This window comes from Mobula hypostoma, chromosome 10 (genome assembly GCF_963921235.1).
Source record: "Mobula hypostoma chromosome 10, sMobHyp1.1, whole genome shotgun sequence".
In the NCBI taxonomy this organism is placed as follows: Eukaryota; Metazoa; Chordata; class Chondrichthyes; order Myliobatiformes; family Myliobatidae; genus Mobula; species Mobula hypostoma.
Window position 1 is genome coordinate 134,254,020 of NC_086106.1, and position 23,058 is coordinate 134,277,077.

General features: G+C 51.8%; 1 pseudogene; it reads left to right on the forward strand.

Annotated features, from left to right (window-relative positions):
* LOC134352577 (large ribosomal subunit protein uL2-like) overlaps positions 1–23,058 on the forward strand; it is a 167,443-nt pseudogene that overhangs the window by 76,591 nt on the left and 67,794 nt on the right.

The window sequence follows — 23,058 nt, forward strand, 5'->3', positions numbered from 1 at the left end:
CGGAGTGGAGGGATAATGACCAGACGTGGAGTGGAGGGATAATGACCAGACACACGGAGTGGAGGGATAATGACCAGACACACGGAGTGGAGGGATAAAGAACAAACACATGTAGTGGAGGGATAATGACCAGACATGGAGTGGAGTGAAAATGACCAGACACACGGAGTGGAGGGATAATGACCAGACACACGGAGTGGAGGGATAATGACCACACACGGAGTGGAGGGATAATGACCAGACACACGGAGTGGAGGGATAATGACCAGACACACGGAGTGGAGGGATAATGACCAGACACACGGAGTGGAGGGATAATGACCAGACATGGAGTGGAGGACAATGACGAGACACACGGAGTGGAGGGACAATGACCAGACACAGAGCGGAGGGATAATGAACACACACGGAGTGAGGGACAATGACCAGACACAAGAAGTGGAGGGATAATGACCAGACACACGAAGTGGAGGGATAATGACCAGACACACGGAGTGGAGGGTTATTGACCAGACATGGAGTGAAGGGAGAATAAACAGACACAAGGAGTTCGGGATAATGAACAGACACACGGAGTGGAGGGATAATCACCAGACACGGAGTGGAGGGACAATGACCACACACACGTAGTGGAGGGATAATGAGCACACACGGAGTGGAGGGATAATGTCCAGACACACGGAGTGGAGGGATAATGAGCACACACGGAGTGGAGGGATAATGACCAGACACACGGAGTGGAGGGATAATGACCAGACACGGAGTGGAGGGATAATGACCAGACACACGGAGTGGAGGGATAATGACCAGACACACGGAGTGGAGGGATAATGACCAGACATGGTGGAGGACAATGACGAGACACACGGAGTGGAGGGACAATAACCAGACACGGAGTGGAGGGATAATGACCACACACGGAGTGGAGGGATAATGACCACACACGGAGTGGAGGGATAATGACCAGACACACGGAGTGGAGGGATAATGACCACACACGGAGTGGAGGGATAATGACCAGACACACGGAGTGGAGGGATAATGACCAGACACACGGAGTGGAGGGATAATGACCAGACACACGGAGTGGAGGGATAATGACCACACACGGAGTGGAGGGATAATGACCAGACACACGGAGTGGAGGGATAATGACCAGACACACGGAGTGGAGGGATAATGACCAGACACACGGAGTGGACGGATAATGACCAGACACACGGAGTGGAGGGATATTGACCAGACACACGGAGTGGAAGGAAAATGACAAGAGACACGGAGTGGAGGGATAATGACCACACACACGGAATGGAGGGATAATGACCAGACACTGAGTGGAGCGGTAATGACCAGACACACGGTGTGGAGGGATAATGACCAGACACACGGAGTGGAGGGATAACGACACACACGGAGTGGAGGGATAATGACCACACACGGAGTGGAGGGATAATGACCACACACGGAGTGGAGGGATAATGACCAGACACACGGAGTGGAGGGATAATGACCAGACACACGGAGTGGAGGGATAATGACCACACACGGAGTGGAGGGATAATGACCACACACATGGAGTGGAGGGATAATGACCAGAAATGGAGTGGAGCGATAATGACCAGACACACGGAGTGGAGGGATAATGACGAGACACACGGAGTGGAGGGATAATGACCAGACACACGGTGTGGAGGTATAATGACACACACGGAGTGGAGGTATAATGAGACACACGGAGTGGAGGGATAATGACCAGACACACGGAGTGGAGGGATAATGACCAGACATGGAGTGGAGGGATAATGACCAGACACACGGAGTGGAGGGATAATGACCACACACGGAGTGGAGGGATAATGACCAGACACGGAGTGGAGGGATAATGACCAGACACACGGAGTGGAGGGATAATGACCAGACACACGGAGTGGAGGGATAATGACCACACACACGGAGTGGAGGGATAATGACCACACACGGAGTGGAGGGATAATGACTACACACGGAGTGGAGCGATAATTACCAGACACGGAGAGGAGGGATAATGACCACACATGGAGTGGATGGATGATGACCAGACACACGGAGTGGAGGGATAATTACCAGACATGGAGTGGAGGGATAATAAACAGACACAAGGAGTTGCGGGATAATGAACAGACACACGGAGTGGATGGATGATGACCAGACACACGGAGTGGAGGGATAATGAGCACACACGGAGTGGATGGATAATGACCGGACACACGGAGTGGAGGGATAATGACCAGACACGGAGTGGAGGGATAATGACCAGACATGGAGTGGAGGGATAATGACGAGACACACGGAGTGGAGGGATAATGACCAGACACACGGAGTGGAGGGATAATGACCACACACGGAGTGGAGGGATAATGACCACACACGGAGTGGAGGGATAATGACCAGACACACGGAGTGGAGGGATAATGACCACACACGGAGTGGAGGGATAATGACCAGACACACGGAGTGGAGGGATAATGACCACACACGGAGTGGAGGGATAATGACCAGACACACGGAGTGGAGGGATAATGACCACACACGGAGTGGAGGGATAATGACCAGACACACGGAGTGGAGGGATAATGACCAGACACACGGAGTGGAGGGATAATGACCACACATGGAGTGGAGGGATAATGACCAGACACACGGAGTGGAGGGATAATGACCACACACGGAGTGGAGGGATAATGACCAGACACACGGAGTGGAGGGATAATGACCACACACGAAGTGGAGGGATAATGACCAGACACACGGAGTGGAGAGGTAATGACCACACACGGAGTGGAGGGATAATGACCAGATTCACGGAGTGGAGGGATAACGACACACACGGAGTGGAGGGATAATGACCACACACGGAGTGGAGGGATAATGACGAGACACACGCAGTGGAGGGATAATGACCAGACTCGGAGTGGAGGGATAATGACCACACATGGAGTGGAGGGATAATCACCACACATGGAGTGGAGGGATAATGACCAGACACGGAGTGGAGGGATAATGACCACACACGGAGTGGATGGATAATGACCACACACGGAATGGAGGGATAATGACCAGACACAGGGAGTGGAGGGATAATGACCAGACACACGGAGAGGAGGTATAATTACCACACCCGTCGTGGTGGGATAATGACCACACACATGGAGTGGAGAGATAATGACAAGAAATCGAGTGGAGCGATAATGGCTAGACACACGGAGTGGAGGGATAATGACGAGACACACGCAGTAGAGGGATAACGACCAGACACAGGAAGTGGAGGAATAATGCAAACACACGGAGTGGAGGGATAATGACCAGACACACGGTGTGCAGGTATAATGACACACACGGAGTGGAGGGATAATGACCACACACGGAGTGGAGGGATAATGACCAGACACACGGAGTGGAGGGATAATGACTACACACGGAGTGGAGGAATAATTACCAGACACGGAGTGGAGGGATATTGACCAGACACATGGAGTGGAGGGATAATAACCAGACACACGGAGTGGAGGGATAATGACCAGACACACGGAGTGGAGGGATAATGACCAGACACACGGAGTGGAGGGATAATGACCAGACACGGAGTGGAGGGATAATGACCACACACGGAGTGGAGGGATAATGACCACACACGGAGTGGAGGGATAATGACCAGACACACGGTGTGCAGGTATAATGACACACACACGGAGTGGAGGGATAATGACCACACACGGAGTGGAGGGATAATGACCAGACACACGGAATGGAGGGATAATGACGACACACGAAGTGGAGGGATAATGACCAGACACACGGTGTGGAGGGATAAAGAACAAACACATGGAGTGGAGGGATAATGACCAGACATGGAGTGAAGTGAAAATGACGAGACTCACGGAGTGGAAGGATAATGACCAGACACACGGTGTGGAGGGATAATGACCACACACGGAGTGGATGGATAATGACCAGACACACGGAGTGGAGGGATAATGACCACACACGGAGTGGAGGGATAATTACCAGACACGGAGTGGAGGGATAATGACCAGACATGGAGTGGAGGACAATGACGAGACACACGGAGTGGAGGGACAATGACCAGGGACAGAGTGGAGGGATAATGACCACACACGGAGTGGAGGGATAATGACCAGACACACGGAGTGGAGGGATAATGACCACACACGGAGTGGAGGGATAATGACCAGACACACGGAGTGGAGGGATAATGACCACACACGAAGTGGAGGGATAATGACCAGACACACGGAGTGGAGGGTTATTGACCAGACATGGAGTGAAGGGAGAATAAACAGACACAAAGAGTTCGGGATAATGAACAGACACACGGAGTGGATGGATAATGACCAGACACGGAGTGGAGGGACAATGACCTGACATACGGAGTGGAGGGACAATGACCACACACACGTAGTGGAGGGATAATGACCACACACGGAGTGGATGGATGATGACCAGACACACGGAGTGGAGGGATAATGAGTACACACGCAGTGGAGGGATAATGACAAGACGTGGAGTGGAGGGATAATGAGGCACACGGAGTGGAGGGATAATGACAGACACACGGTGTGGAGGGATAAAGAACAAACACATGTAGTGGAGGGATAATGACCAGACATGGAGTGAAGTGAAAATGACGAGACTCACGGAGTGGAAGGATAATGACCAGACGCACGGCGTGGAGGGATAATGACCACAGACGGAGTGGATGGATAATGACCAGACACACGGAGTGGAGGTATAATGACACACACGGAATGGAGGGATAATGACAGACAAACGGAGTGGAGGGTTAATGACCAGACATGGAGTGGAGGACAATGACGAGACACACGGAGTGGAGGGACAATAACCAGGGACAGAGTGGAGGGATAATGACCACACACGGAGTGGAGGGATAATGACCAGACACACGGAGTGGAGGGATAATGACCACACACGGAGTGGAGGGACAATGACCAGACACACGGAGTGGAAGGATAATGACCACACACGAAGTGGAGGGATAATGACCAGACACACGGAGTGGAGGGTTATTGACCAGACATGGAGTGAAGGGAGAATAAACAGACACAAGGAGTTCGGGATAATGAACAGACACACGGAGTGGAGGGATAATCATCAGACACGGAGTGGAGGGACAATGACCTGACATACGGAGTGGAGGGACAATGACCACACACACGTAGTGGAGGGATAATGACCACACACGGAGTGGATGGATGATGACCAGACACACGGAGTGGAGGGATAATGAGCACACACGGAGTGGAGGGATAATGACCAGACGTGGAGTGGAGGGATAATGCGGCACACGAAGTGGAGGGATAATGACCATACACACGGAGTGGAGGGATAATGAGACACACGGAGTGGAGGGATAATGACCAGACATGGAGTGGAGGACAATGACGAGACACACGGAGTGGAGGGACAATAACCAGGGACAGAGTGGAGGGATAATGACCACAGACGGAGTGGAGGGATAATGACGAGACACACGGAGTGGAGGTATAATGACCACACCCGGAGTGGAGGGATAATGACCAGACACACGGAGTGGAAGGATAATGACCAGACACACGGTGTGCAGGTATAATGACACACACGGAGTGGAGGGATAATGACCACACACGGAGTGGAGGGATAATGACCAGACACACGGAATGGAGGGATAATGACGACACACGAAGTGGAGGGATAATGACCAGACACACGGTGTGGAGGGATAAAGAACAAACACATGTAGTGGAGGGATAATGACCAGACATGGAGTGAAGTGAAAATGACGAGACTCACGGAGTGGAAGGATAATGACCGGCACAGGGAGTATAGGGATAATGAGACACACGGAGTGGAGGTATAATGACCACACCCGGAGTGGAGGGATAATGACCACACACATGGAGTGGAGAGATAATGACAAGAAATGGAGTGGAGCGATAATGACTAGACACACGGAGTGGAGGGATAATGACGAGACACACGCAGTAGAGGGATAACGACCAGACACACGGAGTGGAGGAATAATGACCACACACGGAGTGGAGGGATAATGACCAGACACATGGAGTAGAGGGATAATGACCAGACACACGGAGTGGAGGGATAATGACCAGACACACGGAGTGCATGGACATAACGAGGGACAGAGTGGAGGGATAATGACCACACACGGAGTGGTGGGATAATGACCAGAGACACGTAGTTGAGGGATAATGAGCACACACAGAGTTGATGGATGATGACCAGCCCACCGAGTGGAGGAATAATGACCAGACACGGACTGGAGGGATAATGACCAGACACACGGTGTGCAGGTATAATGACACACACGGAGTGGAGGGATAATGACCACACACGGAGTGGAGGGATAATGACCAGACACACGGAGTGGAGGGATAATGACTACACACGGAGTGGAGGGATAATTACCAGACACGGAGTGGAGGGATAATGACCACACATGGAGTGGAGGGATAATGACCAGACACATGGAGTGGAGGGATAATGACCTGACACACGGAGTGGAGGGTTAATGACCACACACGGAGTGGATGGATAATGACCAGACACATGGAGTGGAGGGATAATGACTACAAACGGAGTGGATGGATGATGACCAGACACACCGTGTGGAGGGATAATGACCCAGACATGGAGTGGAGGACAATGACGAGACACATGGAGTAGAGGGACATAACCAGGGACAGAGTGGAGGGATAATGACCACACACGGAGTGGAGGGATAATTACCAGACACGGAGAGGAGGGATAATGACCACACATGGAGTGGAGGGATAATGACCAGACACATGGAGTGGAGGGATAATGAGCAGACACACGGAGTGCAGGGACATAACCAGGGACAGAGTGGAGGGATAATGACCACACACGGAGTGGAGGGATAATGACCAGAGACACGTAGTTGAGGGATAATGAGCACACACAGAGTGGATGGATGATGACACACACGGAGTGGAGGAATAACGACCACACACGGACTGGAGGGATAATGACCAGACACACGGTGTGCAGGTATAATGACACACACGGAGTGGAGGGATAATGACCACACACGGATTGGAGGGATAATGACCAGACACACGGAGTGGAGGGATAATGACTACACACGGAGTGGAGGGATAATGACCAGACACAAGGAATGGAGGGATAATGACGATACACGGAGTGGAGGGATAATGACCAGACACACGGAGTGGAGGGCTATTGACCAGACATGGACTGGAGGGAAAATAAACAGAAACAAGGAGTTCCGGGATAATGAACAGACACACGGAGTGGAGGGATAATGACCAGACACGGAGTGGAGGGACAATGACCTGACATACGGAGTGGAGGGACAATGACCACACACACTTAGTGGAGGGATAATGACCAGACTCACGGAGTGGAGGGATAATGGCCACACATGGAGTGGAGGGATAATGACCAGACACGTAGTGGAGGGATTACGACCACACACGGAATGGAGGGATAATGACCAGACACAGGGAGTGGAGGGATAATGACCAGACACACGGAGTGGAGGTATAATGACCACACCCGGAGTGGAAGGATAATGACCACACACACGGAGTGGAGAGATAATGACCAGAAATGGAGTGGAGCGATAATGACCAGACACACGGAGTGGAGGGATAATGACCAGACACGGAGTGGAGGGACAATGACGAGACACACGCAGTGGAGGGATAATTACCAGACTCAGAGTGGAGGGATAATGACCACACATGGAGTGGAGGGATAATCACCACACATGGAGTGGAGGGATAATGACCAGACACGGAGTGGAGGGATAATGACCACACACGGAGTGGAGGGATAATGACCAGACACACGGAGTGGAGGTATAATGACCACACACGAAGTGGAGGGACAATGACCAGACACAAGGAATGGAGCGATATTGACCAGACACGGAGTGAGGGACAATGACCAGACACACGGAGAGGAGGGATAATGACCAGTCTCACGGAGTGGCGGGATGATGACCACACACGGAATGGAGGGAGAATGACTACGCATGGAATGGCGGGATAATGTCCAGACACAAGGAGTGGAGGGATAATGAACGGACCGACGGAGTGGAAGGATAACAACACACAAGGAGTGGAGGGATAATGACCACACACGGAGTGAGGGATAATGACCAGAGACGGAGTGGAGGGACAATGACCAGACACACGGAATGGAGGGATAACGACCAGACACACGGAGTGGAGGGAAAATGACCAGACACACGGAGTGGAGGGATAATGACCACACACGGAGTGGAGGGATAATAACCACACACGGAGTGGATGGATAATAACCGGCGCAGGGAGTGGAGGGATAATGAGACACACGGAGTGGAGGGATAATGACCACACAAACGGAGTGGAGCGATAATGACCACACATGGAGTGGAGTGATAATGACCAGACACACGGAGTGGAGGGATAACGACCACAAACGGAGTGGAGGGATTATGACCACACACGGAGTGGAGGGATAATGACTAGACATACGGAGTAGAGGGATAATGACCAGACTGACGGAGTGGAGGGATAATGACCAGACTCGGACTGGAGGGATAATGACCACACAAGGAGTGGAGGGATAATGACCACACATGGAGTGGAGGGATAATGACCAGACACGGAGTGGAGGGATAATGACCACTAACGGAGTGGAGGGATAATGACCAGACACACGGAGTTGAGGGATAATGACCAGACACTCGGAGTGGAGGTATAATGACCACACCCGGAGTGGAGGGATAATGACCACACAAACGGAGTGGAGAGATAATGACCAGAAATGGAGTGGAGCCATAATGACCAGACACACGGAGTGGAGGTATAATGACCAGACACGGAGTGGAGGGACAATGACGAGACACACGCAGTAGAGGGATAATGACCAGACACACGGAGTGGAGGAATAATGACCACACACGGAGTGGAGGGATAATGACCAGACACACGGTGTGCAGGTATAATGACACACACGGAGTGGAGGGATAATGACCTGACACACGGAGTGGAGGGATAATGACCACACACGGAGTGGATGGATAATGACCAGACACACGGAGTGGAGGGATAATGACCACACACGGAGTGGAGGGATAATGACCACACACACGGAGTGGAGAGAGAATGACCAGAAATGGAGTGGAGCGATAATGACCAGACACACGGAGTGGAGGGATAACAACACACACGGAGTGGAGGGATAATGACAACACACGGAGTGGAGGGATAATGACCAGACACGGAGTGGAGGGACAATGACCAGACACACGGAATGGAGGGATAACGACCAGACACACGGAGTGGAGGGAAAATGACCACACACACGGAGTGGAGGGATAATGACCACACACGGAGTGGATGGATAATAACCGGCGCAGGGAGTGGAGGGATAATGAGACACACGGAGTGGAGGGATAACGACCACACACGGAGAGCAGGGATTATGACCACACACGGAGTGGAGGGATAATGACCAGAAACACGGAGTAGAGGGATAATGACCAGACTCACGGAGTGGAGGGATAATGACCAGACTCGGACTGGAGGGATAATGACCACACAAGGAGTGGAGGGATAATGACCACACATGGAGTGGAGGGATAATGACCAGACACGGAGTGGAGGGATAATGACCACTAACGGAGTGGAGGGATAATGACCAGACACACGGAGTTGAGGGATAATGACCAGACACTCGGAGTGGAGGTATAATGACCACACCCGGAGTGGAGGGATAATGACCACACAAACGGAGTGGAGAGATAATGACCAGAAATGGAGTGGAGCCATAATGACCAGACACACGGAGTGGAGGGATAATGACCAGACACGGAGTGGAGGGACAATGATGAGACACACGCAGCAGAGGGATAATGAGCAGACACACGGAGTGGAGGAATAATGACCACACACGGTGTGGAGGGATAATGACCAGACACACGGTGTGCAGGTATAATGACACACACGGAGTGGAGGGATAATGACCAGACACACGGAGTGGAGGGATTATGACCACACACAAGGAGTGGAGGGACAATGACCAGACACACGGAGTGGAGGGAAAATGACCACACACAGGGAGTGGAGGGATAATGACCACACACGGAGTGGAGGGATAATGACCAGACACACGCAGTGGAGGTATAATGACCACTCCCGGAGTGAAGGGATAATGACCACACAAACGGAGTGGAGAGATAATGACCAGAAATGGAGTGTAGCCATAATGACTAGACACACGGAGTGGAGGGATAATGACCACACACGGAGTGGAGGGATAATGACCAGACACACGGAGTGGAGGTATAATGACACACACGGAGTGGAGGGATAATGACCAGACACACGGAGTGGAGGGATAATGACCACACACGGAGTGGAGGGATAATGACCAGACACACGGAGTGGAGGGATAATGACCACACACGGAGTGGAGGGATAATGACCAGACACGGAGTGGAGGGATAATGACCACACACGGAGTGGAGGGATAATGACCAGACACACGGAGTGGAGGAATAATGACCACACACGGAGGGGAGGGATAATGACCAGACACACGGTGTGTAGGTATAATGACACACACGGAGTGGAAGGATAATGACCAGACACACGGAGTGGAGGGATAATGACCACACACGGAGTGGAGGGATAATGACCAGACACACGGAGTGGAGGGATAATGACCACACATGGAGTGGAGGGATAATGACCACACACAGAGTGGAGGGACAATGACCACACACAGAGTGGAGGGATAATGAGTAGACACACGGAGTGGAGGGACAATGACCACACACACGGAGTGGAAGGATAATGACCAGACACAAGGAGTGGAGCGATGATGACCACACATGGAGTGGAGTGATAATGACCAGACACACGGAGTGGAGGGATAATGACCACACACGGAGTGGAGGGATTATGACCACACACGGAGAGGAGGGATAAAGACCAGACACACGGAGTAGAGGGATAATGACCAGACTCACGTAGTGGAGGGATAATGACCAGACTCGGTCAGGAGGGATAATGACCACACAAGGAGTGGAGGGATAATGACCACACATGGAGTGGAGGGATAATGACCAGACACGGAGTGGAGGGATAATGACCAGACACGGAGAGGAGGGACAATGACCAGACAAACGGTGTGCAGGTATAATGACACACACGGAGTCGAGGGATAATGACCACACACGGAGTGGATGGATAATGACCAGACACACGGAGTGGAGGGATAATGATCACACACGGAGTGGAGGGACAATGACCAGACACACGGAGTGGAGGGATAATGACCAGACACACGGAGTGGAGGGATAATGACCAGACACACGGAGTGGAGGGATAATGACCAGACACACGGAGTGGAGGGATTATGACCACACACAAGGAGTGGAGGGACAATGACCAGGCACGGAGTGGAGGGATAATGACCAGACACAAGGAGTGGAGGGATAATGACCAGACACACGGAGTGGAGGGAAAATGACCACACACACGGAGTGGAGGGATAATGACCACACACGGAGTGGAGGGATAATGACCAGACACACGGAGTGGAGGGATAATGACCAGACTCACGGTGTGGAGGGATAATGACCAGACTCGGAGTGGAGGGATAATGACCACACATGGAGTGGAGGGATAAGTACCACACATGGAGTGGAGGTATAATGTCCACACCCGGAGTGGAGGGATATTGACCACACACACGGAGTAGAGGGATAATGACCAGACACGGAGTGGAGGGACAATGACGAGACAAACGCAATAGAGGGATAATGACCAGACACACGGAGTGGTGGAATAATGACCACACACGGAGTGGTGGGATAATGACCAGACACACGGAGTGGAGGGATAATGACTACACACGGAGTGGAGGGATAATTACCAGTCACGGAGTGGAGGGATAATGACCATACACACGGAGTGGACGGATGATGACCAGACACACGGAGTTGAGGGATAATGACCAGACACACGGAGTGGAGGTATAATGACCACACTCGGAGTGGAGGGATAATGACCACACAAACGGAGTGGAGAGATAATGACCAGAAATAGAGTGGAGCCATAATGACCAGACACACGGAGTGGAGGGATAATGACCAGACACGGAGAGGAGGGACAATGACCAGACAAACGGTGTGCAGGTATAATGACACACACGGAGTCGAGGGATAATGACCACACACGGAGTGGATGGATAATGACCAGACACACGGAGTGGAGGGATAATGATCACACACGGAGTGGAGGGATAATGACCGGACTCACGGTGTGCAGGTATAATGACACACACGGAGTGGAGGGATAATGACCTGACACACGGAGTCGAGGGATAATGACCAGACTCACGGTGTGGAGGGATAATGACCAGACTCGGAGTGGAGGGATAATGACCACACATGGAGTGGAGGGATAAGTACCACACATGGAGTGGAGGTATAATGTCCACACCCGGAGTGGAGGGATATTGACCACACACACGGAGTAGAGGGATAATGACCAGACACGGAGTGGAGGGACAATGACGAGACAAACGCAATAGAGGGATAATGACCAGACACACGGAGTGGAGGAATAATGACCACACACGGAGTGGAGGGATAATGACCAGACACACGGAGTGGAGGGATAATGACTACACACGGAGTGGAGGGATAATGACCACACACGGAGTGGAGGGATAATGACCAGACACGGAGTGGAGGGATAATGACCAGACACACGGAGTGGACGGATGATGACCAGACACACGGAGTTGAGGGATAATGACCAGACACACGGAGTGGAGGTATAATGACCACACTCGGAGTGGAGGGATAATGACCACACACACGGAGTGGAGAGATAATGACCAGACACACGGAGTGGAGGGATAATGACCAGACACACGGAGTGGAGGGATAATGACCAGACACGGAGAGGAGGGACAATGACCAGACAAACGGTGTGCAGGTATAATGACACACACGGAGTCGAGGGATAATGACCACACACGGAGTGGATGGATAATGACCAGACACACGGAGTGGAGGGATAATGATCACACACGGAGTGGAGGGATAATGACCGGACTCACGGTGTGCAGGTATAATGACACACACGGAGTGGAGGGATAATGACCTGACACACGGAGTCGAGGGATTATGACCACACAGAAGGAGTGGAGGGACAATGACCAGGCACGGAGTGTAGGGATTATGACCACACACAAGGAGAGGAGGGAAAATGACCACACACACGGAGTGGAGGGATAATGATCACACACGGAGTGGAGGGATAATGACCAGACACACGGAGTGGAGGGATAATGACCAGACTCACGGAGTGGAGGGATAATGACCAGACACGGAGTGGAGGGATAATGACCACACACGGAGTGGAGGGATAATGACCACACACGGAGTGGAGGGATAATGACCACACACGGAGTGGAGGGATAATGACCACACACGGAGTGGAGGGATAATGACCACACACACGGAGTGGAGGGATAATGACCAGACACGGAGTGGAGGGACAATGACGAGACAAACGCAATAGAGGGATAATGACCAGACACACGGAGTGGTGGAATAATGACCACACACGGAGTGGTGGGATAATGACCAGACACACGGAGTGGAGGAATAATGACTACACACGGAGTGGAGGGATAATTACCAGTCACGGAGTGGAGGGATAATGACCATACACACGGAGTGGACGGATGATGACCAGACACACGGAGTGGAGGGATAATGACCACACACGGAGTGGAGGGATAATGACCAGACACACGGAGTGGAGGGATAATGACCAGACACACGGAGTGGAGGGATAATGACACACACGGAGTGGAGGGATAATGACCAGACACACGGAGTGGAGGGATAATGACACAGACTGACGGAGTGGAGGGATGATGACCACACACGGAATGGAGGGATAATGACCACACACGGAATGGAGGGATAATGACCACACACGGAATGGAGGGATAATGACCACACACGGAATGGAGGGATAATGACCAGACACACGGAATGGAGGGATAAGGACGAGACACAGGGAGTGGAGGTAGAATGACCACACCCGGAGTGGAGGGATAATGACCACACACACGGAATGGAGGGATAATGACCAGACACGGAGTGGAGGGACAATGACGAGACACACGGAGTGGAGGGATAATGACCAGACACACGGAGTGGAGGGATAATGACCACACACGGAGTGGAGGGATAATGACCAGACACACGGAGTGGAGGTATAATGACCAGACACACGGAGTGGAGGGATAATGACCTGACAGACGGAGTCGAGCGATAATGACCACACACGGAGTGGATGGATAATGACCAGACACACGGAGTGGAGGGATACTAACTAGACACACTGAGTGGAGGGATAATGACCACACACAGAGTGGAGGGATAATGACCACACACGGAGTGGAGGGATAATGACCAGACACACGGAGTGGAGGGATAATGACCACACACGGAGTGGAGGGATAATGACACACACGGAGTGGAGGCATAATGACACACACGGAGTGGAGGGATAATAACCAGACACACGGAGTTGAGGGTTAATGAGCACACAGGGAGTGGATGGATGATGACCAGACACACGGAATGGATGGATAATGACGCACACGGAGTGGAGGGATAATGACCAGACACACGGAGTGGAGGGATAATGACCAGACACACGGAGTGGAGGGATAATGACCAGACACACGGACTGGAGGGATAATGATCAGACATGGAGTGGAGGACAATGACGAGACACACGGTGTGAAGGAACAATAACCAGGGGCAGAGTGGAGGGATAATGACCACACACACGGAGTGGAGGGATAATGACCAGAGACACGGAGAGGGGGGATAATAACCAGACACACGGAGTGGAGGGACAATGACCACACACACGGAGTGGAAGGATAATGACCAGACACACGGAGTGGAGGGATAATGACCACACACGGAGTGGAGGGATAATGACCGGACTCACGGTGTGCAGGTATAATGACACACACGGAGTGGAGGGATAATGACCTGACACACGGAGTCGAGGGATTATGACCACACAGAAGGAGTGGAGGGACAATAACCAGGCACGGAGTGTAGGGATTATGACCACACACAAGGAGTGCAGGGATAATGACCAGACACACGGAGTGGAGGGAAAATGACCACACACACGGAGTGGAGGGATAATGACCACACACGGAGTGGAGGGATAATGACCAGACACACGGAGTGGAGGGATAATGACCAGACTCACGGAGTGGAGGGATAATGACCAGACTCGGAGTGGAGGGATAATGACCACACATGGAGTGGAGGGATAATGACCACACACATGGAGTGGAGGGATAATGACCAGACACGGAGTGGAGAGATAATGACCACACACGGAGTGGAGGTATAATGTCCACACCCGGAGTGGAGGGATATTGACCACACACACGGAGTAGAGGGATAATAACCAGACACGGAGTGGAGGGACAATGACTAGACAAACGCAATAGAGGGATAATGACCAGACACACGGAGTGGAGGAATAATGACCACACACGGAGTGGAGGGATAATGACCAGACACACGGAGTGGAGGGATAATGACTACACACGGAGTGGAGGGATAATTACCAGTCACGGAGTGGAGGGATAATGACCATGCACACGGAGTGGAGGGATAATGACCAGACACACGGAGTGGACGGATGATGACCAGACACACGGAGTGGAGGGATAATGACCACACACGGAGTGGAGGGATAATGACCAGACACACGGAGTGGAGGGATAATGACCAGACACGGAGTGGAGGGATAATGACCAGACATGGAGTGGAGGACAATGACGAGACACACGGAGTGGAGGGACAATGACCAGACACAGAGCGGAGGGATAATGAACACACACGGAGTGAGGGACAATGACCAGACACAAGAAGTGGAGGGATAATGACGAGACACACGAGTGAGGGACAATGACCAGACACACGGAGTGGAGGGATAATGACCGGACTGACGGAGTGGAGGGATGATGACCACACACGGAATGGAGGGATAATGACCAGACACACGGAGTGGAGGGATAATGACCAGACACGGAGTGGAGGGACAATGACGAGACACACGCAGCAGAGGGATAATGACCAGACACACGGTGTGCAGGTATAATGACACACACGGAGTGGAGGGATAATGACCTGACAGACGGAGTCGAGCGATAATGACCACACACGGAGTGGATGGATAATGACCAGACTCACGGAGTGGAGGGATAATGACCACACATGGAGTGGAGTGATAATGACTAGACACACGGAGTGGAGGGATACTAACTAGACACACTGAGTGGAGGGATAATGACCACACACAGAGTGGAGGGACAATGACCACACACACGGAGTGGAGGGATAATGACTAGACACACGGAGTGGCGGGACAATGACCAGACACACGGAGTGGAGGGATAATGACCAGACACACGGAGTGGAGGTATAATGACGCACACGGAGTGGAGGGATAATGACCTGACACACGGAGTCGAGGGATAATGACCACACACGGAGTGGATGGATAATGACCAGACACACGGAGTGGAGGGATAATGACCACACACGGAGTGGAGGGATAATGACCAGATACACGGTGTGCAGGTATAATGACAGACACGGAGTGGAGGATTATGACCTGACACACGGAGTCGAGGGATAATGACCACACACGGAGTGGATGGATAATGACCAGACACACGGAGTGGAGGGATTATGACCACACACAAGGAGTGGAGTGACAATGAGCAGACACGGAGTGGAGGGAAAATGACCACACACACGGAGTGGAGGGATAATGACCACACACGGAGTGGAGGGATAATGCCCAGACACACGGAGTGGAGGTATAATGACCACACCCGGAGTGGAGGGATAATGACCACACAAATGGAGTTGAGAGATAATGACGAGAAATGGAGTGGAGCCATAATGACCAGACACACGGAGTGGAGGGATAATGACCAGACACGTAGTGGAGGGTCAATGACGAGACACACGCAGCAGAGGGATAATGACCAGACACACGGAGTGGAGGAATAATGACCACACACGGAGTGGAGGGATAATGACCAGACCCACGGTGTGCTGGTATAATGACTACACACGGAGTGGAGGGATAATTACCAGTCACGGAGTGGAGGGATAATGACCACACACGGAGTGGAGGGATAATGACCAGACACACGGAGTGGACGGATGATGACCAGACACACGGAGTGGAGGGATAATGACACACACGGAGTGGAGGGATAATGACCACACACGGAGTGGAGGGATAATGACCAGACACGGAGTGGAGGGATAATGACCAGACATGGAGTGGAGGACAATGACGAGACAGACGGAGTGGAGGGACAATGACCAGACACAGAGTGGTGGAATAATGACCACACACGGAGTGGAGGGATAATGACCTGACATACGGAGTGGAGGGATAATGACCACACATGGAGTGGAGTGATAATGACTGGACACACGGAGTGGAGGGATAATGACCAGACATGGAGTGGAGGACAATGACGAGACAGACGGAGTGGAGGGACAATGACCAGACACAGAGTGGTGGAATAATGACCACACACGGAGTGGAGGGATAATGACCTGACATACGGAGTGGAGGGATAATGACCACACATGGAGTGGAGTGATAATGACCAGACACACGGTGTGCAGGTATAATGACACACACGGAGTGGAGGGATAATGACACACACGGAGTGGAGGGATAATGACACACACGGAGTGGAGGGATAATGACCAGACACACGGTGTGCAGGTATAATGACACACACGGAGTGGAGGGATAATGACCTGACACACGGAGTCGAGGGATAATGACCAGACACACGGTGTGCAGGTATAATGACACACACGGAGTGGAGGGATAATGACCAGACACACGGAGTGGAGGGATAATGACCACACACGGAGTGGAGGGATAATGACCAGACACACGGTGTGGAGGTATAATGACCACACACACGGAGTGGAGGGATAATGACCTGACACACGGAGTCGAGGGATAATGACCAGACACACGGTGTGCAGGTATAATGACACACACGGAGTGGAGGGATAATGACCTGACACACCGAGTCGAGGGATAATGACCACACACGGAGTAGAGGGATAATGACCGGACTCACGGTGTGCTGGTATAATGACACACACGGAGTGGAGGGATAATGACCTGACACACGGAGTCGAGGGATAATGACCAGACACACGGTGTGCAGGTATAATGACACACACGGAGTGGAGGGATAATGACCTGACACACCGAGTCGAGGGATAATGACCACACACGGAGTAGAGGGATAATGACCGGACTCACGGTGTGCTGGTATAATGACACACACGGAGTGGAGGGATAATGACCTGACACACCGAGTCGAGGGATAATGACCACACACGGAGTAGAGGGATAATGACCGGACTCACGGTGTGCTGGTATAATGACACACACGGAGTGGAGGGATAATGACCTGACACACGGAGTCGAGGGATAATGACCAGACACACGGTGTGCAGGTATAATGACACACACGGAGTGGAGGGATAATGACCTGACACACCGAGTCGAGGGATAATGACCACACACGGAGCAGAGGGATAATGACCAGACACGGAATGGAGGGATAATGACCAGAGACACGGAATGGAGGGATAACGACGAGACACACGGAGTGGAGGGATAATTACCACACACGGACTGGAGGGAGAATAACTACACACGGAGTGAATGGATAATGACCGGCAGAGGGAGTGGAGGGATACTGAGACACACGGTCTGGAGGGATAATAATCAGACATGGAGTGGAGGACAATGACGAGACACACGGAGTGGAGGGACAATAACCAGGGACAGAGTGGATGTATAATGACCACACACGGAGTGGAGGGATAATGACCACACACGGAGTGGAGGGATAATGACCAGAGACACGGAGTGGGGGGATAAGAACCAGACACACTGACTGGAGGGGTAATGACCACACACTGAGTGAAGGGACAATGACAACACACACGGAGTGGAGGGATAATGACTACACACGGAGTGGAGGGATAATGACCATACACACGGAGTGGAGGGATAATGACCAGACTCACGGAGTGGAGGGATAATGACCAGACTCGGAGTGGAGGGACAATGACCACACATGGAGTGGAGGGATAATGACCACACACGGAGTGGAGGGATAATGACCAGACACGGAGTGGAGGGATAATGACCACACACTGAGTGGAGGGATAATGACCACACACGGAATGGAGGGATAATGACCAGACACAGGGAGTGGAGAGATAATGACTACACACGTAGTAGAGTGATAATGACCAGACACGGAGTGGAGAGAAAATGACCAGACACAAGGAGTGGAGGGATAATGACCAGACGCACGGTGCGGAGGGATAATGACTACACACGGAGTGGAGTGATAATTACCAGACACGGAGTGGAGGGATAATGACCACACACGGAGTGGAGAGGTAATGACCACACACGGAGTGGAGGGATTATGACCACACACATGGAGTGGAGGGACAATGACCAGGCACGGAGTGGAGGGATAATAACCAGACACAAGGAGTGGAGAAATAATGACCAGACTCAGAGTGGAGGGATAATGACCAGACACAAGGAGTGGAGGGATAATGACCAGACACACGGAGTGGAGGGAAAATGACCACACATACGGAGTGGAGGGATAATCACCACACACACGGAGTGGAAGGATAATGACCACACATGGAGTGGAGGGATAATGACCAGGCGCACGGAGTGGAGGGATAATGACCAGACTCACGGTGTGGAGGGATAATGACCACACACACGGAGTGGAAGGATAATGACCACACATGGAGTGGATGGATAATGACCAGGCGCACGGAGTGGAGGGATAATGACCAGACACACGGAGTGGAGGTATAATGACCAGACTCACGGTGTGGAGGGATAATGACCAGACACGGAGTGGAGGGACAATGACTACACATGGAGTGGAGGCATATTGACCAGACACATGGAGTGGAGGGATAATGACCAGAAACACGGAGCGCAGGGTTAATGACCAGACATGGAGTGGAGGGACAATGACCTCACATACGGCGTGGAGGGATAATGACGCACACGGAGTGGAGGGATAATGCCCCGAGACGGAGTGGAGGGACAATGACCAGACACACGGAATGGGGGGATAACGACAAGACAAACGGAGTGGAGGGATAATGACCACACACGGAGTGGAGCGATAATAACCACACACGGAGTGGATGGATAATAAACGGCACAGGGAGTGGAGGGATAATCAGACACACGGAGTGGAGGGATAATGACCAGACATGGAGTGGAGGTCAATGACGAGACACACGGAGTCGAAGGACAATAACCAGGGACAGAGTGGACGGATAATGACCACACACGGAGTGGAGGGATAATGACCAGAGACACCGAGTGGTTGGATAATAACCAGGCACACTGAGTGGAGGGATAATGACCAGACACACGGAGTGGAGGGATAATGACCAGACACACGGAGTGGAGGGATTATGACCACACACAAGGACTGGAGGGAGAATGACTAGGTACGGAGTGGAGGGATAATGACCAGACTCACGGTGTGGAGGGATAATGACCAGACTCCGAGTGGAGGGATAATGACCACACATGGATTGGAGGGATAATTACCACACATGGTGTGTAGGGATATTGACCGGACACGGAGTGGAGGGATAATGACCAGACTCACGGAATGGAGGGATAATGACCAGACACGGAGTGGAGGGACAATGACCACACATGGAGTGGAAGGATAATGACCACACATGGAGTGGAGGGATAATGACCAGACACGGAGGGAGGGATAATGACCACACACGGAGTGGATGGATAATAAATGGCACAGTGAGTGGAGGGATATTGAGACACACGGAGTGGAGGGATAAGGACCAGACATGGAGTGGAGGTCAATGATGAGACACACGGAGTCGAAGGACAATAACCAGGGACAGAGTGGACGGATAATGACCACACACGGAGTGGAGGGATAATGACCAGAGACACGGAGTGGAGGGATAATGACCAGACACACGGAGTGGAGGGATTATGACCACACACAAGGACTGGAGGGAGAATGACCAGACTCGGAGTGGAGGGATAATGACCACACATGGATTGGAGGGTTAATTACCACACATGGTGTTTAGGGATATTGACCGGACACGGAGTGGAGGGATAATGACCATACACACAGAGTGGAGGGATAATGACCAGACTCACGGAATGGAGGGATAATGACCACACATGGAGTGGAGGGATAATGACCACACATGGAGTGGAGGGATAATGACCAGACACGGAGTGGAGGGATAATGACCAGGTACGGAGTGGAAGGGTAATGACCAGACACACGGAGTGGAGGGATAATGACCAGACTCACGGAGTGGAGGGATAATGACCACACACGGAGTGGAGGGATAATGACCACACACGGAATGGAGGGATAATGCCCAGACAAAGGGAGTGGAGCGATAATGACCAAACACACGGAGTGGAAGTATAATGACCAGACACACGGAGTGGAGTGATAATGACCAGAAATGGAGTGGAGCGATAATGACCAGACACACGGAGTGGAGGGATAATGACCACACATGGATTGGAGGGATAATTACCACACATGGTGTGGAGGGATATTGACCGGACACTGAGTGGAGGGATAATGACCATACACACGGAGTGGAGGGATAATGACCAGACTCACGGAATGGAGGGATAATGACCAGACTCGTAGTGGAGGGACAATGACCACACATGGAGTGGAGGGATAATGACCAGACACGGAGTGGAGGGATAATGACCACACACGGAGTGGAGGGATAATGACCACACACGGAGTGGAGGGATAATGACCACACACGGAATGGAGGGATAATGACCAGACAAAGGGAGTGGAGGGATAATGACCAGACACACGGAGTGGAGGTATAATGACCACACACACGGAGTGGAGAGATAATGACCAGAAATGGAGTGGAGCGATAATGACCAGACACACGGAGTGGAGGGACAATGACGAGTCACACGCAGCAGGGGGATAAGGACCAGACACACGGAGTGGAGGAATAATGACCACACACGGAGAGGAGGGATAATGACCAGACACACGGTGTGCAGTTATAATGACACAAACGGAGAGGAGGGATAATGACCTGACACGCGGAGTGGAGGTATAATGAGACACACGGAGTGGAGGTATAATGAGACACACGGAGTGGAGGGATAATGACCAGACACACGGAGTTGAGGGAAAATGACGACACACACGGAGTGGAGGGATTATGACCAGACACAAGGAGTGGAGGGACAATGACCAGTTACGGAGTGGAGGGGTAATGACCAGACACACGGAGTGGAGGGATAATGACCAGACTCACGGAGTGGAGGGATAATGACCAGACTCGGAGTGGAGGGATAATGACCAGACATGGATTGGAGTGATAATTACCACACATGGTGTGGAGGGATATTGACCGGACACGGAGTGGAGGAATAATGACTACACACGGAGTGGAGGGATAATGACCATACACACGGAGTGGAGGGATAATGACCAGACATGGAGTGGAGGGACAATGACCACACATGGAGTGGAGGGATAATGACCAGACACGGAGTGGAGGGATAATGACCACACACGGAGTGGAGGGATAATGACCACACACGGAATGGAGGGATAATGACCAGACAAAGGGAGTGGAGCGATAATGACCAAACACACGGAGTGAAGGCATAATGACCACACACACGGAGTGGAGAGATAATGACCAGAAATGGAGTGGAGCGATAATGACCAGACACACGGAGTGAAGGAACAACGACGAGACACACGCAGTAGAGG